Source organism: Manis javanica, chromosome 12 (genome assembly GCF_040802235.1).
Source record: "Manis javanica isolate MJ-LG chromosome 12, MJ_LKY, whole genome shotgun sequence".
NCBI lineage: Eukaryota > Metazoa > Chordata > Mammalia > Pholidota > Manidae > Manis > Manis javanica.
The window spans coordinates 79,817,917-79,839,485 of record NC_133167.1 but is presented as its reverse complement, the minus strand read 5'-3'; positions in this window follow the sequence as shown (position 1 = coordinate 79,839,485).

Genomic DNA, 21,569 nt, shown 5'->3' with positions numbered 1-21,569 from the left:
CTTTATAAAATGATCCAAGAGAGTTCTGATTCGATGAACACAAACAACATAAAGATGCAGGCTTATTAAATACTAGACTTCTCTTTGAGCAATGCTTAAAGTGATAAAATATAAAAATAGATACATATCCAGACTATGTCATTTAATATTCTAATTCCTACATAACTCTTGGTTAGAGTTCTATTGAGTTTTGAAGTATTGGTGGGGAAATGGTCTTGCTGCAGCTTGGAATGAACAGGTGCAGAGAAAGTTTTAGGAGGGTGGACTTCTAGCCCTATTGCTATAAAAATATACCCCAAGGAAAAGGGATCAGGGTCCGTTAACCTAACCACCATTTTCATGCTGTGAGAAGAAAATAGGCTGTTACTTTTTATTTTTTGCCACAATGATTAGTTTAAGCTCTCACATTCTGGATGTTTCCATGGGAACGGCAGTGGCCAGCAGCCCGTGAGTTGTCAGTCACTTCTAATAATCTGGGGGAGCTCCTGGCTGAGTGAAGTCCAAGTTCCTCCTCCGGTATCTTTGGCCACTTGTCACAGTGGCTTCTGGGCCTGCAGAGATACCTTGAGAGATAAGTAGTTGAAATTCTTAAGTTATATTGAAATGTGTGTGTATATAAAATCAAAGCACACATGATATATATTGCAGATGTTTTATATATATTTATATATATACACATACATATATGTATATATATATTTATGGGCAAAATAAATAGTTTGCAAATACATGATTTAAGGAAGGCCATATAGAATAGCAGAGCTCTTGCCCTCAAGAAACTTTACATTTATTTGGATTGTCAAGTCTCCTATATTCCATGCTCAAAAGGCAGAATCTTAAAATATACAAGGAATGTTCCAACCAAATACACTTTCTTTATTCCCAGCTTGAACCTCTGTCTTGAATCCTTTTCTCTTTTTGGATACTGTGAACGGGATTGTATAAACGAGAAAGACGTTTAAATATCTTGCTCTTAAGTCCTTGTGTGTCTTGAGTCTGGGAAAATCATTGGATGGTTAGATCTTTAGGTCCTCTGGCCCTTAGCCTGAGCACTCTTGTTGCTAAGAAGAAAAGCTGTCTGCTCCAAAGGGCCCCTCAGACACATCTCTACCCTAAACAGCCTCTCAGAAGTCCTCACCAAACACCTCACTCACCAAGTCTTAGTGCTCCAAGGACCTCAGACCTTACAGCACTCTCATTTAGAGCTCCTCCCCCACCCAGTCATTCTCCTAGCAAATACTGAGGACCCTCTATGAGTCAGGCCCTGTGCTAAGAGTGTGGTTCAGAATCTGCCTTCATAAAGCTTCGAGTTTAGTGGGGAAAGCATTTACTGAAGTCAACACACAACTCATAATACAATAACAGGCTACAGTACGTGTTCTGAGATTTCTGTGAAAAGAATAAGGGGTGAGAGCTAATTTATGACTATGGAGAATGTGTGCTTGCCTAAAAATGATGAGTTTAGTTACGTCTTTGGGTAATGAGAGTGGCATTGAAAGGAATCATGTAGGGTTTGGGCTTGTGTTAGATGCCAAAAGTTCACCATAGAGAAAGTAGTTCATAAATGCAATCCTTATTTTCCATGACCTTAGAGGATTTTGCAATTTACAAGGGATCAAAGCAAACCAAAAATAAATCATTAAAATTGTGGAGTTTGAATCTTTAAAATATTTTTAACTTCTCAAATAATTATATATTGTAATCTGTCATGTGTAGTACTTAATTGTATAATGGAGTATTGAAATTATGGCAAATAGTGTGAATTGTTCTTTCACAGAGTTTTAAAATATATGTATTTTAAAAGGTTTATTTAAAACAAATGAATATAATGTTCAGTTTTTAGGGACAGGACACACTGAGAGATTCATTCTAGATATTAGTATTCGGGAACCTATTTTCTTTCTGAATTTACTGAGTGAATTATTTTCCAGATACTGTAAGGCATATTTTTGTTGATTCTCCTTCAAGATGAGGTTATTTTAAATTTCTTCCTTATGTAACATTTAAAAACACACACTACACCGTTATTGAAAACAGAATGTTTGTATTTAATATGATGATTATAAATTAAGAAATCTACATATTTTTTGGATTTATCATATCAGAACTTCTATTTAACACTCTTGAGTAAACTTTTAATCCTTACACATTGTCCATATATCAGGAGAGTAATACAACTATTTTCTCTGTTTTTTTAATGTGAGTTCCTAATTATTCTGTAAAACTCAAAATCAACAAAACTACAAAAGTCCACTCTCCATAACCCAAGCTTAACAGTATAAGCAAACTCTCTCTCTTCATTCTCTTTCCCAATCTGTCAGACACTCCACATTTACACACACACACACACACACACACACACACACATATTTAAAATATGTTACAATTCTGACAGCAATTCATCTGCATAATAACTAAGTATTAGTGGTATGTGACTGGCATTTATAATAATTAACCCTGTATTTAGTTTGCAAATAATGATAATGATTTTCCAACTCTCATGCTTCACCTATGTAATTACAATGCTCCTTGTTGCTGTCACTGAACCCTTTCTTTGGGGCTTTTAGTTTCATTGTTTCAGCAAAGGGATCTGGGCAAGGGTATAGGGGAAGAGGCTAGAGTGCTCTCAAAAGCTTCTTGCAGAGCTTGGTGATAAATTAATGATTGTTCTACGCAGCCATCTTGGAGGAAAAAATAACAAAACAGTTCCAAGGCAGTTCTAATGATTCAACTGGAATATGAAATATGGGCTGCATATAATTAATACCAAAATGACCATCAGTTAACCAATTAATAATGATTAATACTGGGAATGTTCCAACAAATGTCAGAAATGACTAATATTGGAGTCATCCATACTTTGATAGCAAAGTACAGAGGAAGCAAGAGGGTCAGTGGGTGAGACAGGAAGGAAAGGACAGTAGTCCTTTCAAAGAGTGAAGGAAAAGGAAATAGGAAATAAATCAGTTGCCTTTTTACACAATTGCAAGATGGCTGGTCTGTTTCACTTCAAAATTTTAGTCATAAGTTCAAACCACACTTATATATGCCTATACTTCATTAGTGAAGTCATGGGGCATGCCACGTTGGAATGTTTAATTTGATTGGCATGAAACTGGTAATTTGAGGATTGATTACCCTACTTTTGTGTTTGCCTCAGTGCCTACTGCTGGCCACCCTAGTCTTTAAGTGGGCATTTAAAAATGGTGTAACACTGTTGATGTACCGAGCAGAGGCACTTCGTGGATGCTAGTTGGAGCAACAGAAGGATGAAGAGAGAAAAGGTAGCTGCTCAATGTCCCCACAGCCAGGGTGGAGCATAAACCATTTTCTTTTCTGTCACTTGCTCATTAGTAAAATTATGGCAAGACTGCCATGAAGAGTAGACAGTTGAAACATGTCACTTTACTCAGAGATAAACAGTCTTGGTTACATAAAATGGTAAAAATTTTAATTTACTGTAAAGGGAAAAGGGCAAGGTTCCAGGAGGAATATAATCATAAGACCTGATTCCTAAGAGTCAGAGGAGACACTGGTCCACATCATCATATAACATCATATCAGGTATACAGAGGCTGTCTATTCCATATTCAAAAAGCTGATGTCTGAGTAGAGGAGCAAATGATTATGAGATTCTGGGAACCAAAAGGCAAGTCAAAATTCAAGCTGCTAAGCAAGTGAAATCAAAGCACCATCAATTAAGGGCATGCTACTCCTACCTTGGTAGGGCTTGGTATCATAGACTTCATAGACTCAGGCCGAAGGATCCTTTTTAACACTTCACTAAGATCTAGATGAAGTGTAAAACAAGCATGTGCAGGGGAATACCTACAGTCTCTTTGGATTCCTGTACCGATTTAGTAATAACGTATTTTCTGAAAATACATTGGGGTCCGGGAGGAACTTAATTAGCCTAAACACTTTGGTTGTTCAGGGTTAAATGTTTAAGAACTGAGGGCTGAAATAACAACAAAATGTCCCATCTCAAGATAAAGATAAAACAACATCAGGAAAGCCAATTTATAATGTATGCCCAAGAGAAATGAACCAAAGAAAATAGAGTCTCAATCATGTGGAATTATTTTATACTGCATAGTAAAGACTAGGAGAGGCTTTGAGACTATCACTCTTCATTTGGGATTCATTATACCTGGTGTTCTCCATGTGTTACTCTTTTACCAAAGCAGGTACAGCAGTTCTATTTTAATTTCAATCCTGCAAAATTAGTAATTGCACTTGATATCTCAAGGTGTTTCCTACCTAGATCAATTTTGTCTTTAAGGTGATAATGTGGCTGGATGAGAAGAATTTGAAAACATAAACCCAAAAAGAATTAAAGATAATGGATTTGAAAAATTTGGACAGGACTCATCAATAACACTAGAATTTATTCTTACAAACGATTTACCCAAAGTTTTAGTAATAACTCCCTGAACATATTCCCATGGCTAGGATGGTGAAGAACGATATAATGGTGTTAATTAAAATAGTGTGTGTGTGTGTGTGTGTGTGTGTGTGTGTGTATTTGAATTGATGTAACTGCTGCAGAATTATAAAAGTTAGCCTAATAAAAATACTATCAATAAATCCTCACCATACTCAATGAGATTAGCACTACTATAATCCTAATTTTGCAAATGTTAACTGACCTTAATGTACTTAATTAACCAGACCAAGATCAAACAATGAGTAAGCCATAAAGATAAACTGTGGTGTTAAACCAGATTTCAAGTCCATTTTCATATCTAACCTCAAAATTATTGTCCAGGTGTAAAATGCAACAAACATTACAGAGTTAAAGTGTTTGCTAACAAGGACTTCTAGTAGCACACTTAAAACATCTTTGATCCTATGTCATAAAATAAAAGTAAAAATGAAATGGTTGGATTGGATATTTAATTGGCAAGGTCCATGAGAGCACAAAAATGTGAAAGATATCTTCTACAAGTGAGCAACAGGCATTGACATATGCTGTTTTTGCTCTAAGATGTGTTAAGTGAATTTGTGTTCAGTGACAAGACTATAACCCACATGAAATCTTCAATCCCTCATCCAGCCCTCTGCCTAGTAGCATCAGTAAAGAATGACAAATAAGGTTGGTCACATCATGCCCCAAACTGGATGGAAAGTTTATCACAATGAGCAAAACCCTGAAACACAAAATGCTCAAGGTTCTATAGACAATGTGAGCCCAAGAAATATTTGTACATCCAGTTGCTTGAAAATGTTATAAAACTCAGAGCAGTTTATGAAAAGCACTGTTCTACAGAAGAAAGATGACCAAGTAGGAATCCATCTATAACTTCAGTTCTGTGTGAAACAGACAGCAATCTTGGGTAAGTTACCTTTATCTCTGGATCTCAAATATCTTCATTTTCAAAATGAAGAAGTTACAGTAGATAAACTCTAAAGTCTTTCCAATTCTAAAATTACTTGATCTTACATCAATAGGAGAATGCCAATATAGGGGAGAATACAGGAAAGTGGGTTGAATGCCATTAGGAATACCTAGCTGCTGTTTGGAAGCTTTGTATCTTCAAAGAATTAAAACATTTCCCACATAAATTTAAGATAACTAGTATACAATATTCTAGCTTACGAACTGGTTCCAAATATAAAAACTCATCTATAACTGCAATAAACAAAGTGATTTTAATGTAGGATTATTTTTAGAAACAATAGGAATTTCCAGATTTTAAACATCACATTTCATTTTTAATGTCACAAACTTGATTTTTTTTTAAACAAATGCACATGAGATTAATGGAATTTATCTGAAAACCTAAAGTGGATCAGAACTACTTAAATTTTGAGTTTATAATCTAGTTAGAGTGAAATATCATTGCCCATGAATATAGTACCCAAAACCATTTTATAGGGACAAATTGCCTCATGGGTTTAATTTCTGAGATTTAATTTCTGTGCACATGATTTCTTGAGTTCTTTCTCATTGTACCAATTCTTTCAGGAGATTTTATGTGAAGGGCCTTGATTTAATATTCTTTGAACAATGTCTTGAGCTCTTTGGATAATAGGTGCCATATAAATGTAATAAACAAACAGTAAATGTTAGAAAATATTAAATGGGAGCACATGAAAATGAAGTTTCATTATGTCGTGTTTGGCTTTGACAGTGTTCATAAACCATACTATGTTTATATTAAATTCATTTCCAATATAACACCAGCTCACCACATATTTTGGAAATGATTAAAAATGTCGAACTTCCCTTATAGTGAAACCATTTTTCCTAAATATTTCAGCTTCAAGGTGCATCTGAAAAAGTTTCAATTATAATACTCCAAATCATTTTTCAATAAGAGGCACAGATATATATAAATATTATATCACTGGGGTACCCAAAGTGCCATTTCAGTGTCCCAAAGCTCCTATATTCAACCACAAAATATGCTCAAGCCTACTTGTACACTAAGGCGATAAGAACAAAGACATATGAACAACAACAGAAAATGGCATAACCCTTTGCTTCGATCAAGGAATGACCACTAATTTTCTATATTTGATGGGTTACATAATATGCAAGCACTGAGCACAAAAGAGTCATATTTTATTAATTTAAAAGCCAATATATTCAAATCACCAAGATAAAAATACTCAGTTACTTTTTCTCCTCCTTCGTACCCTGCACTTTTTCTTCCCTCCCCATATATCCTACAAGAATCTTAGTGTTCCTGGTTCAACACTAGGTATACAGGAGTGATGAATGGAACTCAATTTCCCCCTCATCCAGAAATGACATTTTGTAATTGTCAGAATCAAGGGAAAAGGTGCCCACATTACTTAGTCAATCAGATTAATTAATGGTAAACTCATCCCTCAGGCCCACATCCTATAAACCATGCATGTCACCAGCATGCAAAGGAGGATGTCCCTAATCCTACCCCTTTATTCCTGCCTGAGATCACATGGAATAAGATGTAGATGGTGAAAGTAAGGATAGGTTTGACACAGAATATGCAGGAATGTAAATCTTGAGTGTATTTAGAAAGCCTCTCTCTTAGGGAGTATATATGAGAGGAAATATTTATTTCTTCATGGATAGTAATTAAGTAGTAGAAAAGCGTGATTTAACAGATTGTCTTTGAATTGGTATGTCAATTAAATATGGGATCAACACTGAAGTCAGTAAACATGTGTTTCCAGGACTAAGGAAAAAAGTCATAATTTTCACATCTTGAGACTCTGAAGAATTGGGATATCCCATGCAGGTTGGTAGGCAATCTACATTTTGTCCAGAGGCTGTGTGTGTGTGCACATATATGCACATACTTGGGTGGCAGATAGGCATATTGTCATTATTTATATGCAACATTCAGAATTTCCTGATACAGGTAACCTCAGTGTAATAGGGAAAGAGGGAAGTTAATTAGACAGGGTTAGGTCAAGGGCAAAATGCAACTTTAACAAATAAAAGTATGAAATGAAACTCAAATCTATTGTGATGACAAAAGAATATCAAGCAAAAGATATTTTATAATTTAGCTACAATTGGTAAATTAAAGACAACATTTTCCAAAGACCAGGGCTTTCAGCTTCCTAGAATGCATACTAAAATCTCAGAATTACTTGAAGCTGTCCCACGTTGGCCATAAAAATTCAATAGAATATTTTCTTTTGGCCTACCAGTACATGGAAACATGAAAATCAACCACAACAATTTTTAGTGTTTCCTACCTTCTTACTTAATCTCTTTTCTCTTAAGGCAAAATCAATAGTAGATTGTGGGAATGGAAACAAATCTATGAAATAGCTCTAACACTTGAGAAAATTGAAACTTACTTGACAAATAGGAGGGGGATGTATGCATACAAAGACACATACACATAATTATCAGAATCTCATATTCTAACTCTATCCTGAGCACCTAGAATAGTGTCTTACCAGTTAATATGTTACCAAAAATATGTTTTAATAAATGAAAAATAAAACAGTTTAGACTGTAATTGCCTTTGAAGATCAGAAAATACACCTGTCAGTGTGCACTAATGATAGGAGAGTCTTCACCACAAAGATCAGTTTGACACACTGTTAGAATTGGTACATAAGTAGAGAGATTTATGGACAATATCGAATGACATGAACAAAGATGTAAGAGTATAATAACCATGATATGTGTGACGGGAAGGGTGTGCAAGGGCTTGACTAGAAGGGTAAATTTAGTTTGCAGACCCTATACAGGGCCATATAAGGTCACATGGGGCAGGGGCTAGATTTGGCTTGACTCTGAAAAGATCAGTAGTTTCAGTGCAGTGAAATGGACTCTCGGCAGATGGTGATTAAGTGGTATACAGAAAATATGGAATTTAGTATTTGGAACTTTTTAACAGGATAGATATTTATCTTCTTGGTGTTCTGCAAAACAAAGCAAATCTTTAATGTATTCCTTTACCTTATCAAGTATGTGAGCACCATTTGTTTATAGAGTATGGTCAATATTGTTGGTCTCCTATCCAATACAATTCCTACTTTTTCCCCTTCCTAAACTTTTCCTAATTTTATTCAGGCACATAAGTTATCCTTTTTACCTTCTACACACACACACACACACACACACACACACACACACACACACACACACACACAGACTGTTTGCTTAGGGGATATTGACCTCAATGTCTGCAGGGGTCCAGAATACCTTGAAGGTACCTCACTCACCTAACCTTATGTAATAATGATTTTTTTTTTAGGAATTAAGGGCTACTGTAACCTCCTCTTTATTATTATTATTTTTCTACTTGATGGCAGAGATTGGTTAAAAATATAATGTGACATAATTCAAGCAAGGATGGAGAAGAAATTAGTTTTATGGAATATGGGGAGAGACATTGACTTGCCTTTAAGACAAAAACATCATAAAATGAAGCTCTCTTTTTCTGAATAACCAAGCATGTAATTAATAAGTCAGAGGCCTTTTGCAATTACATAGAAGATCAAAAGCCACTAGGTTAAGCCAAACACTAGGCTTGAGCCACCTCAGAGCTTCCTATATATGCATCACTAAATTATCCTGTGCTTGTAAGGCTTGTATCTGGTTTTTGGTTACCTGCAGCTGAAATTAGCCTAATTAAAATACAGAACTTAAAAAAAATCCAATTAGAAGACTCAGTACAGATTATGGTTTTGTTCATATGTTTTTCTATGCCAATCCCTCATAAAACATTTATGTGAAATTTTTTTTACTATGGATTGACCTTTTAGTATTCTAAAATCTTTCTATAACATGACACAATTTCTTGTTAGCATAAGACAAACTTAATTAACTCTGAGCATTTCTGTTACTTTAGATAAACCCAAAGGCCTGTCCTTTGAGTAACGAAACTGGCTTCCCAGGAGAATGCACATTTTACTAATTATAATATAACTTCTGAACATGACAGAAGACATGTGCGTTAAATTAACTTGATTTGAATTTAGGGAGAGTGGGGTGATACCTCTAAATTTATATTCTTTTTTAAATTAGAATTACTTCTCCCAAATGCTAGTTATGTATCCAGGCAAGTGAATATATTTCCCTAAAGTAATCAAAGTGTCAAGGAGAACCTACAGTATCTGTAGAGTCTAAGAAGATCATAGCATCAAATTTGTGATATAAACATATTTTAAACCATGAGAAAAATAAATTGCTAGCTGGCTTTCCTTTTGAGAAATACTTTTTCATAAATTTATTGAGACATTTGAAAGACTTTTATGGATTTTAGCTTTGTAATAAGTAAGCTGCACACTTTGGTTACATACACTGAAAATCACTTCAGGTGACAGTGGAACTGGGTGGACATGATGCCATTTGCAAATGCAGCGCTCAGTTCTCCTGTCTGTAGTTGCTTGAGAGCTGCCTTTGTGCTACAGGAATGATTTTATTTGCTTAAAGTATATGTTCTGTTAAATGATGGTTTTTCTCCCGTAAATTCCCCTTATCATCTCTGTGTTAAAGAAGCAAAGTTTCTATTTGCTGGTGTCATAGTCAGACCAACTGTTTTTTTGCTGTTATCATTCCCATCATCAAGAACTCAAGGGTTTATGCCAAAAAAGATGAATTCAAACTGTAGCTTGTTCAAGAAATTGAAATCAAGCTATCTTGCCAGATGGGTCAACTTAAGGGAAGATGGTATGACTTGTCAAAACAACAGAGCTACTTATTTTAAGAAATGCAACATAAATCCTGAGGCTCCAACCATTAGATTATCTCAATTCATCACTGGTTATCTAAATATCCAAACATCCAAGAACTCAGAGAAGCACTAATCCTAAAACCATTATGATTACTTCAATAGTACCTTGATATATTACTATTTGTCATAAACTTATTTAGGTATTATTTATATATTCTCATTTCATCTTTATCAACTAGTACTTGATATCAATGTTGTGCCAACTTTACAAATAATGAAACTGATACTCATAGAAATTAACATCAAACATGGCACACAATGAATAAGTACAAGAATTCAAAATTGAATTCTAAAATTCTAAAACCCATGACCTTCAACTTAAACTCATCAAGTAGAAATATTTATCTGCAAGTTTGGGAGAACAAATGATGACCCCCACCCACAATTTAGCCTATATACACATCTTTTTCCTGCCTATGAATCTACTACCTCAATCATCAAAAAACCATCTTTCTAAAATAGCCCTTCTTTTACCCTTTCTTAGATGTTTGTCTTTTGCCTTCCCCTTGATAAAGTCCCAGGTCTCAACGCTGCAATTTCTTCTAGGGTGCAATTCAAGTCACATAGATCTCATTCTCTGAACATTGCAACTAGGTTTATGTTACATAACCCCAGACGACCTGGGGGCACAGTTGAATGGGCAAGGGGAGATTGACTGAAGTAGCTACCCAAAGTTGGGCCACTTTTATTTTGTACACAAAAATTTGGAATTTGGACACTGGGGTTCTCATTAATCTTTAAAAGTTTGAGCTGAAAAGTCATGAAAAGTCAAGTGGCCATGCCCCCATCAAAATAGAGAAAACTGTTCTTCAGAGAGAGAGACAACACTAAAGGATATTTGGTTTAGGAGAAGCAGAGAAAAGAAACCATAGATTCAGACAGATGGAGAGAGTAAGAACATGGGTGCCACTGCACCTGTGTTCCTCACCTCCGTAAGAGATCTGTGAACATGTCCAATAAATACTCTTTGTCTAAGTGATTTTAGTACAATTCTTTTTTTTTGCAATCAAAATAAATCACATACTTTTGGAATCTCATATATCATCATACTTTCTTTGTGGACACAGAAGTCCATGTTGTGCTGGCAAACTGGCATAATTCATAAAACCAAAGAAACGATTCATAGGGAGGATGAATTTTATTCTCAAAAGCTGTGATATTGTTTTTAAGAATATTACTTATCATTTGGGTTTATATTATATCAGAGTTTGGTGTACTTGTACATTAATTAATTTAGTTATTAAATTGAGAATGCTTAGTATCAGCCACACACCAATGAAAGGCATTGACTATATAAAAATGAGAAAACATTCCAAAATCCCAGCCTTCTTTTCTGATAAGTTGATCCAAAAATTTGCATAGAAATGAAAAGTCTCAGATTAGCCAACACAATGTTGAAAAAGAAGAGCAAAGTGAGAGCGTTCACACTTCCCAATTTCATAACTTATTCAATGCTACAGATAATAAGATAATCTAATATAGTTATAAGGACAGATATATAGATCAATGGAATAGAAAGAACTGAGAGTCTAGAAATAAATCATGGCCTTATAGTTAATTGATTTTGGACAAACGTGCCATGGTATTAGAATGGGGTAAGAATAGTCTTTTCAACAAATGGGGGATGTAAAGGTTAAGTTGGACCCTTACCTCACACCATATACAAAAATCAGCTCAAAATGACCTAATGTAAGAGCTAAAATCACAAAACTCTCAGAAAAAAAAATTGGATAATTTTTCATGCCCATAGATTAAGCAGTGGTTTCTTGAATATTAAACCAAAAGCACAAGTGAAATAAGAAAAAATAAAGAAATTGGATTTATCAAAATTAAATTATTTTGTACTTTAAAGCACACCCTCAAGAAACTGAAAATTCAACCTAGAGAATAGGAGAACATGTTTTCAAATCATATATCTGATAAGGAATTTGTCTACAAAATATGTGAAGTACTCTTACAACTAAATAATGAAAAGATGACCCAATTAAAAATTGGACAAATGATTTGAACAGCCATTTTTGCAAAGGCCTTCAAGAATACACTCAGTACCATCAGTCACTATGGAAATGCAAATCAAAATCACTTCATACCCATTAGAATGGCTAAAACCAAAAAGGAAGACAATAACAGGTGTTGAAAGGCTGTGAAGAAATTTGAATGCACAGACATTGATAGTAAGATGTCAAAATGGCCCAGCAACTTGGAACAATTTGCAATATCTTGTAATCTAATGCATAGAATTTCCATGTGACCAAGAAACTCCATTCCTATGTATATAGCTTACAGAAATGAAGCATGAAAAATGTGTACATGAATGTTTATAGCAGTATTATTCTAATTAGCCAAAAAGTGCAAACAATTCAAATATCTATCAACTGTAAATGGATAACCAGAATGTGATATATCCATGTAATGGGGTACTACTCAGAAATAAAAAAGGAATGAGTTATTGTTATATGCTACAACATAGATGAATTTTGCAAACATCATGCTAAGTGATAAAAGCCAGTCGCAAAAGACTGGTTCCATTTGCAAGAAATATCCAAAATAGGCAAATCCATAGACATTAAAAGCAGATTCATTTTTTACAGGGTCTTAGAGCAGGGAGGAATGGAGAATGACTGCTAATGGGTACAGGGTTTCTTTTTAGATTATAGAATATTCTGAAATTAGATGATAATGATGGTTGCAAACTCTATGAATATAGTAAAAGAAAAAACTAAGTTGCACATTGTAAAAGATGACTCTGATGGTATGTGAATTGTATCTTAATAAAGCTGCATAAAACTAAAATAATGAAACACCTAGGAAGTTACAAATCTGAACAATGGCACCATGCAAGCTGGTCTCAGAACTGCGTACACCAACCAATCTTTACTCTTCATATGGAATGTTAGTTTTACAGACTTTCTCTGTACGTTTTGATTCTTTCAGTGACTCCCTGGGTAGCCAGATATCAGTGACTATCTTGATACTGAGGATGATGTGAAATAGCTTTAAGGAAATAACAATAAAGACAACAGAACTCATGCATGTGTTGGTGATAGGACTGCAAACCAAGTGTTTGTTTTCTAGGTCTGAGATGGTTTCTTCATCTCACTACATCATTCTGCTATCAAGTAGACTTAGTACTGATTATACCTTCAATAGTCGTTTTTCTTCATATGTTAATAATCTTTCTTCCTGGCATTTGTTTCAATAAATGATGAATTTTCTTTTGCCTTTTAAAATCTACGTAAATTCTGAGCATTGAAATAAAACTTACAGATGTTCTGATGATGACAGCAATTTAACCTCCTAACTCAACTCAAGTTCAAGTCTCAGTCCTTTGAAAAAGAAGGTTTCTAACAATTAAGAAACATGGGGTTAATAAAAATATAAGCATGTTGCCTGCACACACAAAGTATGTCACAAGCTAATGTATTTTTTTTACTTTTATCAAAGTATGATTCATATATACTCTTATGGAGGTTACACATGAAAAACAATGTGGTTACTACATTTACCCATATTATCAAGTCCCCACCCATACCCAATGCAGTCACTGTCCATCAGTGCAGCAAGATGCCACAGATCCACTATGTGCCTACTCTGTGCTACACTGTTCTCCCCGTGATCCCCTACACCATGTGTACTAAACATAATACCCCCTCAATCCCCTTCTCCCTCCCTCCCCACCCCCTCCTCACACCCCTCCCCTTTGGTAACCACTAGTTCATTCTTGGAGTCTTTGAGTCTGCTGCCATTTTGTTCCTTCAGTTTTGTTTCATTGTTATACTCCACAAATGAGGGAAATCATTTGGCATTTGTCTTTCTCTGCCTGGCTTATTTCATGGAGCAAAATGTCCTTCAGCTCCATCCATGTTGTTGCAAATGGTAGGATTTGTTTCTTTCTTATGGCTGAATAGTATTCCATTGTGTATATGCACCACTTCTTCTTTATCCATTCATCTACTGATGGAGACACAGGTTGCTTCCATATCTTGGCTATTGTAAAAAGTGCTGCAATAAACATAGGGGTGCATATGTCTTTTTAAATCTGAGAAGTTGTATTCTTTGGGTAAATTCCAAGGAGTGGGGTTCCTGGGTCAAAAGGAATTTCTATTTTTAGTTTTTTGAGAAACTTCCATATTGCTTTCCACAATGATTGAACTAGCTTCCCACGAGCAGTGTAGGAGGGTAACCTTTTCTCTGCATCCTTGCCAGCATTTGTTGTTCTTAGTCTTTTCGATGCTGACCATGCTAACTGGTGTGAGGTGATATATCATTGTAGTTTTAATTTGCATTTCCCTGATGATTAGTGATGTGGAGCATCTTTTTATGTGCCTGCTGGCCATCTGAATTTCTTCTTTGGAGAACTGTCTCTTCATATCCTCTGCCCATTTGTTATTTGGGTTATTTGCTTTTTGGGTGTTGAGATGTGTTAAGTTATTTATATATTTTGGATGTTAACCCCTTGTCAGATATGTCATTTACAAATATATTCTCCCATACAATAGGATGCCTTTTTGTTCTGTTGATGGTGTCCTTTTCCGTACAGAAACTTTTTAGTTTGATGTAGTCCCATGAGTTCATTTTTACTTTTGTTTCCCTTGCTCGAGGAGATGCATTCAGGAAGAAGTTGCTCATGCCTATATTCAGGAGATGTTTGCCAATGTTGTCTTCTAAGTGTTTTATGATTTCATGACTTACATTCAAGTCTTTAATCCATTTCAAGTTTACTTTTGTGTATGGGGTAAAACAATAATCCAGTTTCATTGTCTTGCATGTAACTGTCCAGTTTTGCCAACACCAGCTGTTGAAGGGGCAATCATTTCCCCATTGTATGTCCATGGCACCTTTATCATATATTCATTGACCATATATGGTTGGGTTTGTATCAGGGCTCTCTAGTCTGTTCCATTGGCCTACAGTTCTGTTCTTGTGCCAGTACCAAATTGTCTTGATTACTGTGGCTTTGTAGTAGAGCTTGAGGTTGGGGAGTGTAATTTCCCCTGCTTTAATCTTCCTTCTCAGGATTGCTTTGGCTCTTTGAGGTCTTCTGTGGTTTCATATGAATATTAGGATTATTTTCTCTAGTTCATTGAAGAATGCTGTTCATATTTTGATAGGAATTGCATTGAATCTATAGATTGCTTTAGGCAGGATGGCCATTTTGACAATATTAATTCTTCCTATCCATTTCTTTCGTGAGTATCTTGTAGTTTCAGAGTATAGGTCTTTCACATACTTGGTTTGGTTTATTCCTAGGTATTTTATTCTTTCTGATACAATTGTGAATGGAATTGTTTTCCTGATTTCTCTCTCTGCTAGTTCATTGTTAGTGTATAGGAATGCAACAGATTTCTGTGTATTAATTTTGTATCCTGAATATTTATATCTGTATTGCTGAATTCAGATATTAGATCTAGTAGTTTTGGAGTGGTTTCTTTAGGGTTTTTTTATGTACAATATCATGTCATCTGCAAACAGGGACAGTTTAACTTCTTCCTTGCCCATCTGGATGCCTTTTATTTCTTTGTGTTGTCTGATTGCCATGGTTAGGACCTCCAGTACTATGTTGAATAGAAGTGGGGATAGTGGGCATCCTTGTCTTCTTCCCGATTTTAAAGGAAAAGCTTTCAGCTTCTCACTGTTAAGTGTAATATTGTCTGTGGGTTTGTCAAATATGGCCTTTATTATTCTGAGGTACTTGCCCTCTATACCCATTTTGTTGAGAGTTTTTATCATGAATGGATGTTGAATTTTGTCAAATGCTTTTTCAGTATCTATGGAGATGATCATGTGGTTTCTGTCCTTCTTTTTGTTGATGTGGTGGATGATGTTGATGGATTTTCGAATGTTGTACCATCCTTGCATCCCTGGATTAAATCCTACTTGATCATGATGGATGATGTTTTTGATGTATTTTTTAATTTGGTTTGCTAATATTTTGTTGAGTATTTTTGCATCTATGTTCATCAGGGATATTCATCTGTAATTTTCTTTTTTTGTGGTGTCTTTGCCTGGTTTTGGTATTAGAGTGATGCTGGCCTCATAGAAGATTTTGGAAGTATTCTCCCCTCTTCTATTTTTTGGAAAACTTTAAGGAGAATGGGTATTAGGTCTTCACTAAATGTTTGATAAAATTCAGTGGTGAAATCATCTGGTTCAGGCATTTTTTTCTTAGGTAGTTTTTTGATTACCAGTTCAATTCCATTGCTGGTAATTGGTCTGTTCAGATTTTCTGTTTCTTCCTTGGTCAACCTTAGAAGGTTGTATTTTTCTAGAAAGTTGCCCATTTCTTCTAGGTTATCCAGTTTGTTAGCATATAATTTTTCATAGTATTCTCTAATAATTTTTTGTATTTATGGGGTATCCATAGTGATTTTTCCTTTATCATTTCTGATTCTGTTTATGTGTGTAGACTCTCTTTTTTCTTGATAAGTCTGGCTAGGGGTTTATCTATTTTGTTTATTTTCTTGAAGAACCAGCTCTTGCTTTCATTGATTCTTTCTATTGTTTTATTCTTCTCAATTTTATTTATTTTTGTTCTAATCTTTATTATGTCCCTCTTTCTACTGACTTTGGGCCTCATTTGTTCTTCTTTTTCTAATTTCATTAATTGTGAGTTTAGACTGATTATATGGGATAGTTCTTCCTTCCTTAGGTAGGCCTGTATTGCAGTATATTTTCCTCTCAGCACAGCCTTGGCTGTGTCCCACAGATTTTGCAGTGTTGAATTATTGTTGTCATTTGTCTCCATATATTGCTTGATCTCTGTTTTTATTTGGTCATTGATCCATTGGTTATTTAGGAGCATGTTGTGAAGCCTCCATGTGTTTGTGGGATTTTTCATTTTCTTTGTGAATTTATTTCTAGTTTCATACCTTTGTGGTCTGAGAAACTGGTTGGTACAATTTCATTCTTTTTCAATTTACTGAGGCTCTTTTTGTGGCCTAGTATATGATCTATTCTTGAAAATGTTCCATGTGCACTTGAGAAGAATGTGTATTCTGCTGCTTTTGGGTGTAGAGTTCTGTAGATGTCTGTCAGGTCCATCTGTTCTAATGTGTGGTTCAGTGCCTCTGTGTCCTTACTTATTTTCTGTCATGTGGATCTGTCCTTCAGAGTGAGTGGAGTGTTGAATTCTCCTAGAATGAATGCATTGCATCCTATTTCCCCTTTTAATTCATTTAGTATTTCTTTCACATATGTAGGCATTCCTGTGTTGGGAGCATAGATACGTATAATGGTTATCTTCTTGTTGGATTGACTCCTTTATCATTATGTAATGTCCTTCTTTGTCTCTTGTCTCTTCTTTGTCTCTTCTTTGTTTTGAAGGCTATTTTGTCATAGAAGTACTGCAACTCCTCTTTTTTTCTCTCTATTAGTTGCATGAAATATCTTTTCCATCCCTTCACTTTTAGTCTGTGTATGTCTTAGGGTTTAAATTGAGTCTCTTTTAGGCAGCATACAGATGTGTCTTGTTTTTTTATCTATTCAGTGACTCTATGTCTTTTGATTGATGCATTCAGTCTATGTACATTTAGGGTGATTATCGATAGGTATGTACTTATTGCCATTGCAGACTTTAGATTCTTGGTTACCAAAGGTTCATGGTTAACTTCCTTAGTATCTAAGAGTCCAACTTAACTCACTTAATATGCTATCACAAACACAGTGTAAAGGTTCTTTTTCTCCTCCTTTTTCTTCCTCCTCCATTCTTTATATATTGGGTATCATATTCTGTACTCTTTGTCTATCCCTTGATAGACTTTGGGCATAGTTAATTTAATTTTTCATTTGCTTAGTAATTAGCTGTTCTACTTTGTTTACTGTGGTTTTATTATCTCTGGTGACAGCTATTAAAACAGGAACCCTTCATTTATAGCAGTGCCTCCAAAATAGACTGTAGAGATGGTTTGTGGGAAGTAAATTCTCTGTTTTTGCTTATCTGGAAATTGTTTAATCCCTCTTTCAAATTTAAATGATAATCTTGCCGGATAAAGTAGTCTTGGTTCCAGGCCCTTCTACTTCATTGCATTAAATACATCATACCACTTCCTTCTGTCCTGTAAGGTTTGTGCTGAGAAGTCTGATATTAGCCTGATGGGCTTTCCTTTGTATGTGATCTTATTTCTCTCTCTGGCTGCTTTAAACAGTTTGTCCTTATCCTTGATCTTTGCCATTTTAATTACTGTATGTCTTGGTGTTGTCTTCTTTGGTTCCCTTGTGTTGGGAGATCTGTGCATCTCCATGGCCTGAGAGACTATGTCCTTCCCCAGATTGGAGAATTTCTCAGCAATTACCTCCTCAAAAACACTTTTTATCCCTTTCTCTCTCTTCTTCTTCTTCTTCTGGTACCCCTATAATGTGAATATTGTTCCGTTTGGATTGGTCATACAGTTCTCTCAGTATTCTTTCATTCTTAGAGATCCTTTTTTCTCTCTGTGCCTCAGCTTCTTTGTATTCCTCTTCTGTAGTTTCTATTTCATTTATCGTCTCCTCCACCATATCCAATCTGCTTTTAAAACCCTCCATTGTGCTCTTCATTGATTGGATCTCTGACCGGAATTCATTCCTGATGTCTTGAATATCTTTCCGTACCTTTATTAGCATGTTAATGATTTTTATTTTGAACTCCCTTTCAAGAATACTCATGAGGTCCATGTCATCTTTCTCAGGAGTTATATTAATTTTACTCTGAACCAGGTTCCTTTGGCGTTTCATATTTGCATATGGCGCCCTCTAGTGTCCTGAAGCTGTACTCTCTGGAGCTGCTCAGCCCCTGAAGCAATGTCTGGGGTTGCAGGGGAGTGGTGCTGGTGCCCTGTTCTGTGAGCTCTGCTCTTTTCTCCAGGTGTATGCAGTCTGGTGCAGTCCTCTCTCCTGTTGCTCTTTCAGGATTAGTTGTTTTAGTATATTTTCTTATTATATGTGGTTTTAGGAGGAAGCCTCTGTCTCAGCTTTCATGCTGCCATCTTTAATCCTCTCCCCAAGCTAATGTATTAAACCAATATAGAAGTATAGCCATGGCCAACATATTTTTCTAAGTATTGATTCACTGGCAAACCAATATGTTTTACCCAGAGTTTTTCATTTCATATGGAAACCATTCATTATCCCAGAAAAAATACAAAGCTCAAACAAATCAATGGAAGGTGCACCCAACCAATATATTAAACTTACAGTTCAATAAAATTTTTGCATGCAACTATTTTTTTCCTACTTGTGGCAATCTAATTTTGTCAGACTCTTACATATATTAATGCTGACTTTTCCCCAAATAGCATTAAATTTGGGAATCAACATTACAATTTAGGGTTTCTACCCTTTATTGGGCCAAAATTGTACACTGAGTTTTACAAGATCTAATGGCTCCATCACTAGTTTGGTAGGTAGGCAAACTCCTTTTTAACCCTAGAGTATAGAGTATAGGTATTTTACTATCAGAAGAAAGCCAGCAACTTGGTGGACCAGTACAGAAATCAATTCCAGGTTTATACAAGAACAGCTTGTGAAAAGGCAGTAATTACTGTTTTATGTCACCAGGTTATTAATGAGGGGTGATAAATTGTTTTTGTTCTTACAACAATAATAGAAGTTCACATTTTTCCTTAAAACCAGTTTGGGGAGTTTTCAAATAGGTGACTGACCATATATTTGACTAGGAATGTGCATTGTTCACCAACGGAACTATATTTTTATTTTACTGTGATATTTTGATCACAGTTTTGATATTTGACTTCATAGCTAAGATGAAATTGCAGTTAAAGTACAAGTCATTAGAATCATGCAGGCTGACAACTTCGATGAGAAAGGTCAGCTGCCAAGGAGACCCTATGTAACTTCTTCTCCTGAGAGGAATGACACCACCTTGACATGGTGCATTTTTTATGTCTCCATGCCTAATAAATATACTAGACCTTAGAGGCCACCATTTTGTACCTCTGCTTTAAAAGAACCAACCTACTATTAAAAGTAACATTAACCTTTATATGTAATTCCTTTCTCTCCCTTAGCCCAGGATTCTGGATTGCTCACTCAGTATAAAATCATGCAGCGTGTTATTGGAATGCCATCAGCCTGAATAATGCATTACCACACTGGTGTAGATGAACCTCAGAAAGAAGGGTTTCTGACATGGTCATCCTTGTTCACACAGGCATTTTTGAATGGAATGTCCTGGACATCCAAAGCACTGAAGAGAACTAGTTTGATAAGCCATGACAGTGATTTTGAACACTCTAAGGATGACAAACTTATTACAGGAATATATCAATAAACTTCATGGTCCTTGGAAGTTGACTTTTCCATTTTTCTAAAAGGAAAACCAAAATCGATGGAGGTTGTTGATAGTGTGAGAATCCTATAAAAATGGCAGCTCCAGTACTGGCTGCTCTTAGGATATTGGACCTTGAGCTGGAGATGCAACAGTGGAATGTCAGTGTAACTAATGCTTCTTAGAAATGTCAACTCTGCCCATCACTTGTGTAGCTGCCACTTCCATACAATTATTTGTGTCCTCCCAGAATTCTATCATCTTTGTGTTTGCTGCATTTGTAAAGAAGATACATTTGCCCCTTGAAAAGAAAAATACTAGAAGCACTTCACCTTGAAGTTTAATTAGCATAAGTATTAATAAGATTGCTTCATTACTTAATATTGGTGGTTTCCTCTCATTCACATGTAAGATACTAGTCATGTTATTTATGCCATAGACTGATAGAGAAAATAGGTCTTATGTCATATTAATTTTAAAAATTGTCTCAATTGGGACAATTTTTGAATGGTCAAAGAAGAGTTTATTGATTTAATAGCAGCCTTTCATGGGCAGAAAAATGCCTGTTCACCTAATATGAATGATTTCTTCAGCAGAGATGTGAAGCTAACTGAAAGTGGGCCAAATCAAGTGAAGTAGAGTGTGTCAGCTCCTTTTTGCCTCTTTCTAGTCACTTACCTTCCTTCTCCACCATGCTCTCTTCCTCAGAAAGGCTGACCTGCAGGGATTATATTAAAAGTTTCTATGGCCTCTAACATGGGTTGAGCACCTTCCAAAAAGCATAACGGGGAGGTAGGCACATGAGGACAGACTATTTAATCCCTGATCCCCACTTCCCTTTGGAGATTGCCTCAAATATGGCCATGTTCCTCTACCAATGGTGACTATGCCCCTCAAAAGAGTTGATTATATAGTTATCTCCTTTTGGGTGCAGCTAGCCAATCCCTCTTCTCCATCCCTTTAGCCCTGGGAGTGTTAACACACTGGTTACACTAAATTCTGGATTACTGCGCTATTCCTTCTGGTTTCCCTATAACCACATCTTTATAAATCAGATTGTTTTATTCTATTTCTGGTAGTTCATCTGTTTCCTGTTGGGATCTGACTGATCCCAT